Raw genomic sequence first — 11,731 nt, 5'->3', positions numbered from 1 at the left:
TAAAGGAGCTCGTGGAAAACCTAATGGCTGCTCTCTTAGTGCGCAGCGAACTGGTGGTTTCGCGGGGAGTAGCCGAGGTCTCCACTGCGGCCGTGCGATCTCGTCCCCGATTCGTATTACCGTCTCCATCATAGACCATGAAGGGGCAACACCGATTTGCACTTAGACCCCTCGCACCACTGCTTCCCCCGCCCAATGGCCCTTCTTATCTGCTCACGGAAGAGAGGGACACCAGACCCGATGCCATTCCCGAGGGAAAGCACGTTAGACGGGATTCTGCCTCCTTTTGGCAGCAATCTTTCCTCCAGGGGTTGTCTCTGTGCTGGAGGCATCGCCGACGACTGGCTCGATGCTGCCTCCTGGAAGATGCAGCTACAATTTTAGAGTTTTTGCAGGGCGAGGAACCACCGGTTCTCCAAGGCCTCACGGACCACACGGGATGACTGTTTGGGAGTGTTTTTATAGGGTTCTAGTCCCCACGTCTTAGGTTTGGCCCTGTATTAGGTTTAATTAGCATGACACCCAGTTAGTAACATGGTTATAACATCAACTACAATGGCACTCAGTTGAGAGCATACCTCCACCTGGTTGGCCATATCACTCAATGGTGAAGAATCACTTTAAAAATTATACTTGCTGGATCCGGATCTTCACCAAAATTGAATCGATTATTCCTTGTCACACACACAACCTGTCCAACAAGTTTCGTCCAAATCCATCCATAAGTTTTTGAGATATCCTGCTCACAGTCAGACAGGGGTGAATACATAACCTCCGTCCACCTTAAGTAGCAGAGGTAACTCTCGAGAAGGAAAAACTGGAAAGTTGGAAAGAGGTGGACTTGGAGAGGGTTGACGGGTGTAGAAAAGATCAAGGTTTTGGATGGGGGAAGATAAGAAATGGTGGTGAACAGCTGTTTTGAAGACCTGGAGGGAGGAGTGGGATTGAAGAGAGTGAGGGAGTTTGTTCCAGAGGCGGGAGAAAAGAGGAATGAAAGAGTGAAGGTGAGCAGAGAGTCTTGATTTTGGCAGTTTAACCATAAGAGGGTTGCTGGCAGATCTTGTGCGACCTGCAGGAATATTTGGGGGACAGAGCACAATCTGTTTTCACCCTTGTCTGTCTGTCTGTCTGTCCGTTTGTGAACAAAATATCTCAAAACGTTGTGGACGGATTCGTACGAAATTTGGCAGAGATGTAGCGTACGTGACGAGGACGAAACGATTCGATTTTGGTGAAGATCCGGATGCAGATTTAGTCTCAGTGGGATACAAAAGGTACAATGGTCAACATGGCGGAGGTATGCGCTCTACCGAGTGCCGTTCTACTTTGCTTCTGCGTCTATCTTGTCCACCTCACCCAACCCTCGTTCTTCCCCACATCCCTTATTTGTCCAAGTGTCCCTCGATTTTGTCCCTCAACACCACAGTTGCTGTGTTTCCCTCCTTTCTTTCTACAGTTCCTTTAGTTCTGTTCTGTCTTGATTCGTTCTATGTTCTAGCTCCTCCATGAGCCTCGACTTTCTACACAAAAAGGGTAGCGGTAACATTATGAATGAGATAATTGAGGTCCTCAACCTGTCTTATACTTATTAACTGGTTTCTTTACCATCAGACTATTCCTCAACTTCAGTAAATTGTCTACGCTCAGAATTAACTTCGAAGTTATAGTTGCGTTGACCTTTCATTAATTGTACACCGTACACCGCTCCTTTCCTATTCCATCTCCAGACGCTGCATGACGTCATCACCGGGCACCGAAGGGAGCCCCGTGATGACGTGCTGAAAGGGAGTACTCTGTTTTCACTCTGGTTTCTTGTTTGTTTTCTTGTTACTTGCCGGAAAAGATTCAGGCAAGTATGTTGATCGGTTGGTTTGTCTGTTTGTCTGTTTGTCTGTCTGTCTGTCTGTCTGTTTGTCTGTCTGTGCGCAGCACTACGTCTACACCGTTGCACATAGAATCGCCAAACTTTACAAACATATTTGTCTTGCCCTGGAATAGACTGTGCTCAATTTTTAACTCTCTCGGCCCAAGGCCTCCATTATGAGGTCATAATTTGATAATTCGACAAGTACAAAACTTCATCCAATCAAGATGCAATTTCTTGAGCGACACGACGGCATAAACTGATGGAGAAAAAAAATAAATGATGACGTCATCGGTCACGTGGTTCGGCCGCCATCTTGGAAAAACCGCAAAACTTTGCACCTCTATCTCCGAAAGTGCTGAATAGAAAAAATTGAGACATGGCTCATTGTAAAGAAATCTCCATGGGGAATAAAATATGTTAATGATGATGTCATAGGTGCCTCCATTATGACGTCATAATTCGACAAGTACAAAATTTCATCCGATCAAGACAAAATTTCTTGAGCGCCATGTCGGCATAAACTGGTGGAGGGAAAAAAAATAATGATGACGTCATTGGTCACGTGGTTCGGCCGCCATTTTGGAAAAACCGAAAATCTTTGCACCTCTATATCTCCAAAAGTGCTGAATAGAAAAAATTGAGACATGGCTCATTGTAAAGAACTCTCCATGGGGAATAAAATAAGTTAATGATGATGTCATAGGTGCCTCCATTATGATGTTATAATTCGACAAGTACAAAACTTCATCCGATCAAGATGAAATTTCTTGAGCATAATCTAGGAATAAATTAGTTTAGAAAACAAATAATGATGACATCATCGGTCACGTGGTTCGGCCGCCATATTTGTCCAAAATGGGCGATAAAAAAAAGTACATTTCGGCAAGTCCTCGGTCTCTGACCGATTTTTCATTTGTTTGTTTATTTGTTTGTCCAGGCGATATCTTAGCCATCCTTTGAGCTAGGAAGCTGACATTTCAGCACAATAGTGAGCACGTGCTTTGGCAAAAGTGGAAATTTTTGTTTTTTCATTAATCAATTAATTACTTAATTATTATTGATTAAGTACTTATTTATTTCTTTTCTCATCTGGGCAATATTTCTGGCACCTTTTGAGTTAGGAAGCTGATACTTGGACATGACAATGACAAAGTGATTTGGCTGTAAAGGGTATTTTTGATTTATTGATTAATCAATGAATCATTTATTGATTAGTCAATTACTCAATTAATTATTTAATTTTATTATTATTAATGACTTTTTTTTTTTTTAAGTTACAGATTTCGATGAAATGGTGGTGGTTTAGATATTCTATTAGCCAATTGATTAATAATTTAATTATTTTGCGAGTATTATTATTTATTTATTTTCATTATTAATTACTTATTTATTTTCTTTCTCATCTGAGCAATATCTCAGGCACCTTTTGAGCGAGGAAGCTGATATTCGGACATGACAGTGACCAAGTGATGTGGCTATAAAGGATATTTTTGATTTATTGATGAATCAATTAATCGATTAATTATTTATTGATTAGTCAATTAATCGATTAATTATTTAATTATTTTTGATTAATGACTTATTTAATTAATTTTGAAAAAGTTACAGCTTCGGATGAAACACTGGTGGTGGAGGTATGCTAATAGCCAATTGATTAAGAAATTATTTTGAGCATTATTTATTAATTTTAAATATGCAATTAATCAATCAATTATTGCACACCTCTCCCTCCAAATACCGTCTCTATGAGCTGCACTGCGGTATTTCTGGCCAGAGGCACCCCGGCAATGCCGCAGGCTGGAGGATGTTATTTATTTATTTGGTATGGGAGCGGTGTACTTTGAATGTATCTGTACTTGTTCATTTATTTATTTTCTTTCTCAAATGGGAGAAATTTATGGTAATCTGATTCTTGGGCAAAAAAAACCGAGTCAAATGCCACAACTCGCTTCACTTTATACATGCATGCCATTTTTGCTTTAATTCAATAAGTTACCCAACATCATGAGGTGCATATACACGCATGCTGTGAGTGCAAACATATGCCCAGTGGGTTGGGAATTAAATGAGTATTGATTCGGTTGCCTCAACATAGGAGAACCTGAATGCATTTGTCGGAGAATAAAAGATTTCTGGTTTTAGTAAATTTCATTTTTGCTGGAGTTGCAGACTTGAGGATGCAAGGAGCGTTGAGAGTGCGGTGAAACTTTACGGTGATTTGAAAGTCACGTGAGACTTTGAGTGGGGTTGCTAAACAGTTATAAGAAGATAAACACACTGAGGTTTTTGCCTCTTGTTTTAAGGTTTTACTTTTTGAATTTTGTCTCAATCGACTTTGTGTATAATTAAAACAGGACCGTAAGTCTAAAAGCGGCGTAGCTGGGCTTGTTTGATACTTTAGTTGAAGAGGATAGTATGAACCTGGGTGGAGATACCGGTTAGCAAATATTGTGAGTATTAAATTATTTAGAAGTACTCTAAGTCTCTAAGCTGTCTGTCACCATGGAAGTGAAGATATTGCATTGAGACACTGGTTTAGTCGATATGTTTCGAGTCAACAATGAACCAACCATGCACCGCTTCAATCCAGTAACTTGGCAGTCACAACAAAGGGATTGCAGTGTTACGATTGTATTTACTATATTATTATTATTATTATTATTGTTATTATTATTAACGTTGCTAGTATTATTATCACGAAAACGATACTACTGTTTTAAGGAACCTGGGCTAATTTGTCCGAAATGGCCTGAAGGTGAGGCATGAAGCCTAAGGCCGATACATACTGTGTCGTTGGAAGACCCGTAATGTCGATGCTTTCGATATTTGATTGATTTTAACAATCGGTTTTGTTTGTGTTTCACGAATGAAAAACGTGAAGGTAGAGCATGCAGATTGTGATATATGACAAGTTCGACGATATGTTTGGCCTGAACGGCATATAAATCAAAATGGCGGTGTGTGGAGTCAGCCATCATACGCCACAGACGTAATTACATCACATCACCCCTGTCATGTGACCAGATCCTCAGCTCTGATTGGTGTGCGTTTGGGACGGACATACATATAGACAGACAGACAGACAAATACTGTTCTAGACTGTTTTGCCTTACGGGCTACGCCATAAAAAGTTTCGTGTTGTTTTAAATGTCCTCGGGTCGGCCTGTTTAGGGTCGCCATTTGAACCCTTGACTCATGACACAGAAGAATTGCACGATCAAATCCCATTTACCGTACGTATTTGCTCATTGTCTGCTGATGTTGTTGTAATGAATGTAAAAGTACATGCTCTTGTGATCTATGTACAAGCTCTCGCATAAGCCTTATATCAATGTAAAAACAAACAAAACCCAACTCGACCTTCTTGCTTTGGGATGAAACAGGGTTAGCTGCAAAGTTTGAATTTATATTTCCCAAAATGTGAGGTGGCAGTAAAACTTAAAAATTAAAATTCTGAACTTAGAGATTTTACTGAAGTGGAAGAACAGATCACATTCACTCAACAGATTCACAAATGTGCAAACACTGGACCGGTGTATTCAAAAAAATGTGATGAAATGTGAAAACAAAGAAATGTGACTCACCACATTCTTATTGTGTATCCTTAGTAAAATCGTTTAATCTTCGACGAGTATTTTTTGGGTTAGCGACGGTGTATTTATTATTATTATTGCCGAAACAAACAACTCTCTGTTTGAGAATGTTTAGTTTAAGAACTATCGTCCGCTACGAAGAACGTCACTTCCTCCGCACAACTGATGATTGATGGACATTTTGATTTATTTAAGTGTTTATGTCCATATGTATGTATTATTGTGCTGTACTTACTTTGTTTTTATTTTAATAACTTTACTGCACTCTCTGTGGTTTTTTTTATTCTTCTTAATGAATATTTAAAGAGGAACAGGTTGAGATGGTTTGGTCATGTGTTGAGGAAGGATGAAAGTGACTGGTTGAGAAGAGTGATGGAAATGAATGTAGAAGGAAGTAGAGGACGGGGAAGACCGAGAAAGACTTGGCTAAAGATGGTGGAAGATGAAATGCGGGCAAGGGGGTTAACAAGGAGAGATGCAGAAAATAGGGCAAGATGGAGAAGATTGTCATGGGGACCGCAAGGCTAACCCCCGCTCTAGCAGGGAAAATGGCCTTAAAATGCATGTTGTTGTTGTTTAATGAATATTTACATTTCTCTACCCATCAATATGGTGTTGTACTGCATATGTTGGCTTCATTCAAATTGCTTTGAGAACAGGGTCCAGGAAAGTCCAGGAACGTTTTCAAACCGGGAGTTGTCCATATACAATGTGGGGAAATGTATAAATTTGGGAAGGCGGATGGTGTATCGTCATATGGGGTATGGTCACATTACAACAAATATGGCCTTTAGAGGTGTTTCCATATCTATTTAAGGCATTGAAGAAGGAATTTCATTTAAGGATGGGGGAATAAAGAGCGCAGATGTAATGGACCAGAGGCACAAAGCAAGGGGCAATGGGAGAAAAACAAGCAAGCGGTGCGTGGACAGACAAAGCAACTGCGGCCAAAAAAGCAAGAATTCAGATGGACCTCGCACTCAGGATGGAAGCCAGGCAGGATGGATGCCAAACTGTGAACCCCCCACCCCTACCCACTTTGCAGTTGATAAATCTCAGTACTAAAGGATGCTTTTGGTGCGGCAGGTAAATGGAGACGGGTGATGGTACGCAATCCCCCAATGGCACTGGGCGGTCGTTTATAAAACCGCTTTATTGGACACCTGTGGGGACTGGACCATGGTGTGATGTTTGCTGGAGTTTTGTAGCAGGTGAAATATTTAATTAATTTATTTTGAAATACCGATTTCTCACTGGGTGACCGCCTCGTTTCAAGTTGTGTTGTTCCGTTATTAGGGAGGATTTTAAACACTTATATACAGACCACATGTTTCTCCTAATTATCATTATATGTACAATGTATTATCAGGATCAGCACCTGCCGTAACTATTTGGAAAGGTGGACGTTTTGGAGAGATTCAAGTACCTGTACTGACTTTTTTGTTTTTACCAACCCTTTACTGTGTGATATTGCATCTCAAGTGAGAGTTCCGCTTGACCGAGTTAGAGATACCTACACCAAACCGGGATACCTTGACGGCCAGACTCACAAAGCCACACGTGTGTGGTTAAGCGTTGGCTACCTGCAGAGGGGGTTGGGGTGGCGGTGCAGGACGGAGTGAGGGTTAGGGATGGAAAGGGGGAACAAAGAGGCAGTTGTGTGATGAGCTTGAGTGCCCAGCCCTGTGTTTTGACTCCCAGTTTTAATCCAACGGAGGAATCCTATCGGCCGAAGCGCACGACAAGTAACGTAGTTTGTCAAAAATCCGTCCTTCATTCTCTCCTTGCCTCGTTTTCTTCTTCAGCAATCCCACTCGTCTATATTGCATCAACCGGTTTGTTTTGCCAATGTGTAAGGACATCATGTGAAATGGCTGTCCCAGGATGGGTGCTTAAACGACTCCAAACCACATGTGATTAGGGCACAAAGCCAGTTTCCTTGCTGTTCTGTGATCATGGCTTACAGAGGATGCATCTTTATGTGCAGTGGAAGTAGATGGACCTATTAAAGGAATGCTCCTTTTTCCAGGTGACCGCCAAGTATTTGGGGTGGTAGTGGGATGAATACGCTTTTTGAGTTTTGCAGGAGATTTAGGGAGTGAGTGGAGGAGGAGGTGCTGGATGGATGGTGCACTGTTTACCTAGTAACCTGCCCATAACATTCTTGTGCCTGTTTGGAAAGCTCTGGGCCAGGCGCGTGGCCAAAAAATCTCCGTCTTTTATTGCTTCCAGATTGTGTGACATCACAAAATGTGTATCATTGTGCTGGCAGACTGACTGCTGGGGGTGGGGGGGGGGGCGTTTTGAGGAGCAGGGCTTTTTAAGGGGGATGGGGAATGAGAAGGGAGAGGGAGGAAGGAAAAAAAGAGGAGAGGGGGAATATAGGAAGAGGGAGGAGGTGATGGGAAGGAGAGAAGAGAAGGGGGTTGGAGTTAGAACAGCTGGCTGACAGGGTCAGGACCTGCATGGAGGTTGCGGAGAGAGCGAGCGAGGGTTTGGGAGGAGAAGGGAGTTCGGGGGGAGCTGGAGGGGGTTAATGGGAATTAAGGGTCTTTATCAAAACAGGGCCAGCCGCAGCCTTTTGTGGGCCACATTGAAACTGGCGCCCAACTCCCATGGCCAGGGAAAAGGGCAGCAGAAAAGCCACACGCATTACCATTGTTCAGTCACCGGTGCTATTGTACCGAGCACCTCCTAGATCTTTGCGTCCCCTGTTGCAAGGAACCGTGGTTAGTGAGCTTGTGGGCAGCCCTGGGTCACTCCGCAGGATCTCTGGGCATGTGTGAGACCCAGAATATCACTCGTCACAGCTAATGGACGAACAAGGAACGAAAAGTGAACTTGCTTCTCAAAATCATCCACCAAACACTGGGATCTGTGGTTACTCCGCTGAGCCTCTGTTCATTGAGAGGACCCATGGTTACTCCCAATCGCCGCCAACCTTTGAGGAAACGCGGATTCGAATCTGGTAGACCCCCCTATCATTTTACCTCCGCCAATTCCGGACTTCTCCAGTTACCAAGTGCCTGCCTCGGAAAGCTTAGCGAACAACACTATTCATGTGATGATCTCGTCAAAAAAGTCTGCATCCATTTAAATAAAGGATAGCAAATAATTGTATGTCAGAATATTTTTGATTTAAATATATAATTAATTTATTTTGATGAGGCAAAATATGAACAATGGCCAAAAAAATAGGTCGATAGCTCAGTTTGGAATGTATTCACCACTGAGATGTTTGCCTTGATCTAGAATCAGTTGTCGATGGAGTAAAATCCGACTATCAATCTTTATCCTGGTGCTCTGCAGGCAAGACCGCACGGGCGTCTCTGACGATAGAGTAGACCGGATTTCCGGTAGTGTCGGTACCCAAGCCAAATTCCAAATTCTTGGCCTAACCCACAGCACTCTTTTGGCAGAACCGACGCCCTCGAAACAGCATGGTTCTTGGGATGATCTGCTAATATTATAATTTCATACTTCCTGATTTTCTGGCAGAAGACCTTAATGGTCTTTCATTTTGTCGGTGACCATAATCCAGGCTAAGTTCTGGCTAGCAGGGACTTGGAGACATCACCAACCCGTACACTGTGGAATCATTGATGATATTCACTTTCAGGTGGATAAGAACCACTTGGGAGGGTTAAAAATGGTAACATTCGTCCGCCTGAAATCCAGATGGAACATCCGCTCCCAGTGATCGGCAAACAGAACGTATTTGGAATTCTCATAGATTCGTAGTTCGAGGCTTGACACCTTCCAATTAGTCTAGGCTCTCCGTCTTTATGCATAAAGTTGGCGAATATTTTTAGCTCCTACTCAGTCATTTATTACACTGTCGTCGGAGAAGCATATGATATAAAGGGCACAGGTAGGGGAAAAAGAAAAAGAGTACAAAGTGGTGCACACGAGGAGAAATGGCATCGGTGGCAGGGAGTGCCGAGGGATGAGAGGAGGGAGGGTGATGGAAAAAGGTGGGAAGGCAGGGGAGCAGGAAGGCAGAGCAGAGGAATAATTGGCATCCTCTCTGATTAAAGATCGGAGCAGAGTGCCGGGCTTGGAGCAGTAATTGCTATTGACTTGGGCGGCCGGGGAGCTAGGGAGCAACTCGGAATCACAATTAGCTATACAGCACCCGATTCTCACCAGCTCGCTCTCTGCTCTGCTCACCATTTACCTCCCCACATGACTCGGTCCACCTCCGCTATCGGAATACGAAAGCGAGGGAGCCGACTTGCCAAGATTCCCATTTTGAGGCGCTTTGGTCTGACCGTTACGGGTTTGAGAACCCATCTGGTTTGCCTCTTGGCACCACCAGAACATGGTATCTTCTGCGAGAACAATGGTCCTTTGAAAGTTGGTGTTGCTATCTGCTCCGCAGAAACTTAACTGCCATCTACGTGCGTTTCCTTGGTGTGTTCTGTATTCGGTGGCTTGATCTCTCAGGTGTGACCCCAAAGAACCTGCCTAACTGCTCGTGTTCCCTATGGAGGTGCCACCATGCTGTTATGGTGATTATAAAGCAACATGGTAACTTGTCACATGAATATACTAGAACGGCACTCAGTGGAGAGCATACCTCCACCTGGTTGGCCATAACACTCAATGGTGAAGAATCACTTAAAAAATTATACTAGCCGGATCCGGATCTTCACCTAAATTGAATCGATTCTTCCTCGTCACACACACAACCTGTCCAACAAATTTCGTCCAAATCCGTCCACAACCTTTTGAGATATCCTGCTATGTATCGTTTTTGGCCTGATCTCCCAATGATGAACAATCACCTAAAAAATTATACTAGCCGGATCCGAATCGGGATCTTCACCAAAATTGAATCGATTCTTCCTTGACACACACACAACCTGTCCAACAAATTTCGTCCAAATCCGTCCACAACCTTTTGAGATATCCTGCTATGTATCGTTTTTGGCCCGATCTCCCAATGATGAACAATCACCTAAAAAATTATACTAGCCGGATCCGAATCCTCACCTAAATTGAATCGATTCTTCCTCGTCACACACACAACCTGTCCAACAAATTTCGTCCAAATCCGTCCACAACCTTTTGAGATATCCTGCTATGTATCGTTTTTGGCCCGATCTCCCAATGATGAACAATCACCTAAAAAAATTATACTAGCCGGATCCGAATCCTCACCTAAATTGAATCGATTCTTCCTCGTCACACACACAACCTGTCCAACAAGTTTCGTCCAAATCCGTCCATAACTTTTTGAGATATCCTGCTATGTATCGTTTTTGGCCCGATCTCCCAATGATGAAGAATCACCTAAAAAATTCTACTAGCCGGATCCGAATCAGGATCTTCACCAAAATTGAATCGATTCTTCCTTGACACACACACAACCGGTCCAACAAGATTCGTCCAAATCCGTCCACAACTTTTTGAGATATCCTGCTATGTATCGTTTTTGGTCCGATCTCCCAATGATGAAGAATCACCTAAAAAATTCTACTAGCCGGATCCGAATCAGGATCTTCACCAAAATTGAATCGATTCTTCCTTGACACACACACAACCGGTCCAACAAGTTTCGTCCAAATCCGTCCATAACTTTTTGAGATATCCTGCTATGTATCGTTTTTGGTCTGATCTCCCAATGATGAAGAATCACCTAAAAAATTCTACTAGCCGGATCCGAATCAGGATCTTCACCAAAATTGAATGGATTCTTCCTTGACACACACACAACCGGTCCAACAAGATTCGTCCAAATCCGTCCACAACTTTTTGAGATATCCTGCTATGTATCGTTTTTGGTCCGATCTCCCAATGATGAACAATCACCTAAAAAATTCTACTAGCCGGATCCGAATCAGGATCTTCACCAAAATTGAATCGATTCTTCCTTGACACACACACAACCGGTCCAACAAGTTTCGTCCAAATCCGTCCATAACTTTTTGAGATATCCTGCTATGTATCGTTTTTGGCCCGATCTCCCAATGATGAAGAATCACCTAAAAAATTCTACTAGCCGGATCCGAATCAGGATCTTCACCAAAATTGAATCGATTCTTCCTTGACACACACACAACCGGTCCAACAAGTTTCGTCCAAATCCGTCCATAACTTTTTGAGATATCCTGCTATGTATCGTTTTTGGTCTGATCTCCCAATGATGAAGAATCACCTAAAAAATTCTACTAGCCGGATCCGAATCAGGATCTTCACCAAAATTGAATCGATTCTTCCTTGACACACACACAACCGGTCCAACAAGATTCGTCCAAATCCGTCCACA

General features: G+C 42.8%; 1 protein-coding gene across 1 annotated transcript in view; it reads left to right on the top strand.

The window, feature by feature from the left end:
* LOC137430287 (uncharacterized) overlaps positions 1-11,731 on the top strand; it is a 179,154-nt gene that overhangs the window by 137,331 nt on the left and 30,092 nt on the right. The window lies entirely within an intron of this gene.

The sequence above is a fragment of the Myxine glutinosa genome, chromosome 6 (assembly GCF_964187855.1).
Source record: "Myxine glutinosa chromosome 6, kmMyxGlut1.1, whole genome shotgun sequence".
Classification (NCBI taxonomy): Eukaryota; Metazoa; Chordata; class Myxini; order Myxiniformes; family Myxinidae; genus Myxine; species Myxine glutinosa.
The sequence above is the reverse complement of the archived record's forward strand: the minus strand, read 5'-3'. Positions and strand labels throughout refer to the sequence as shown.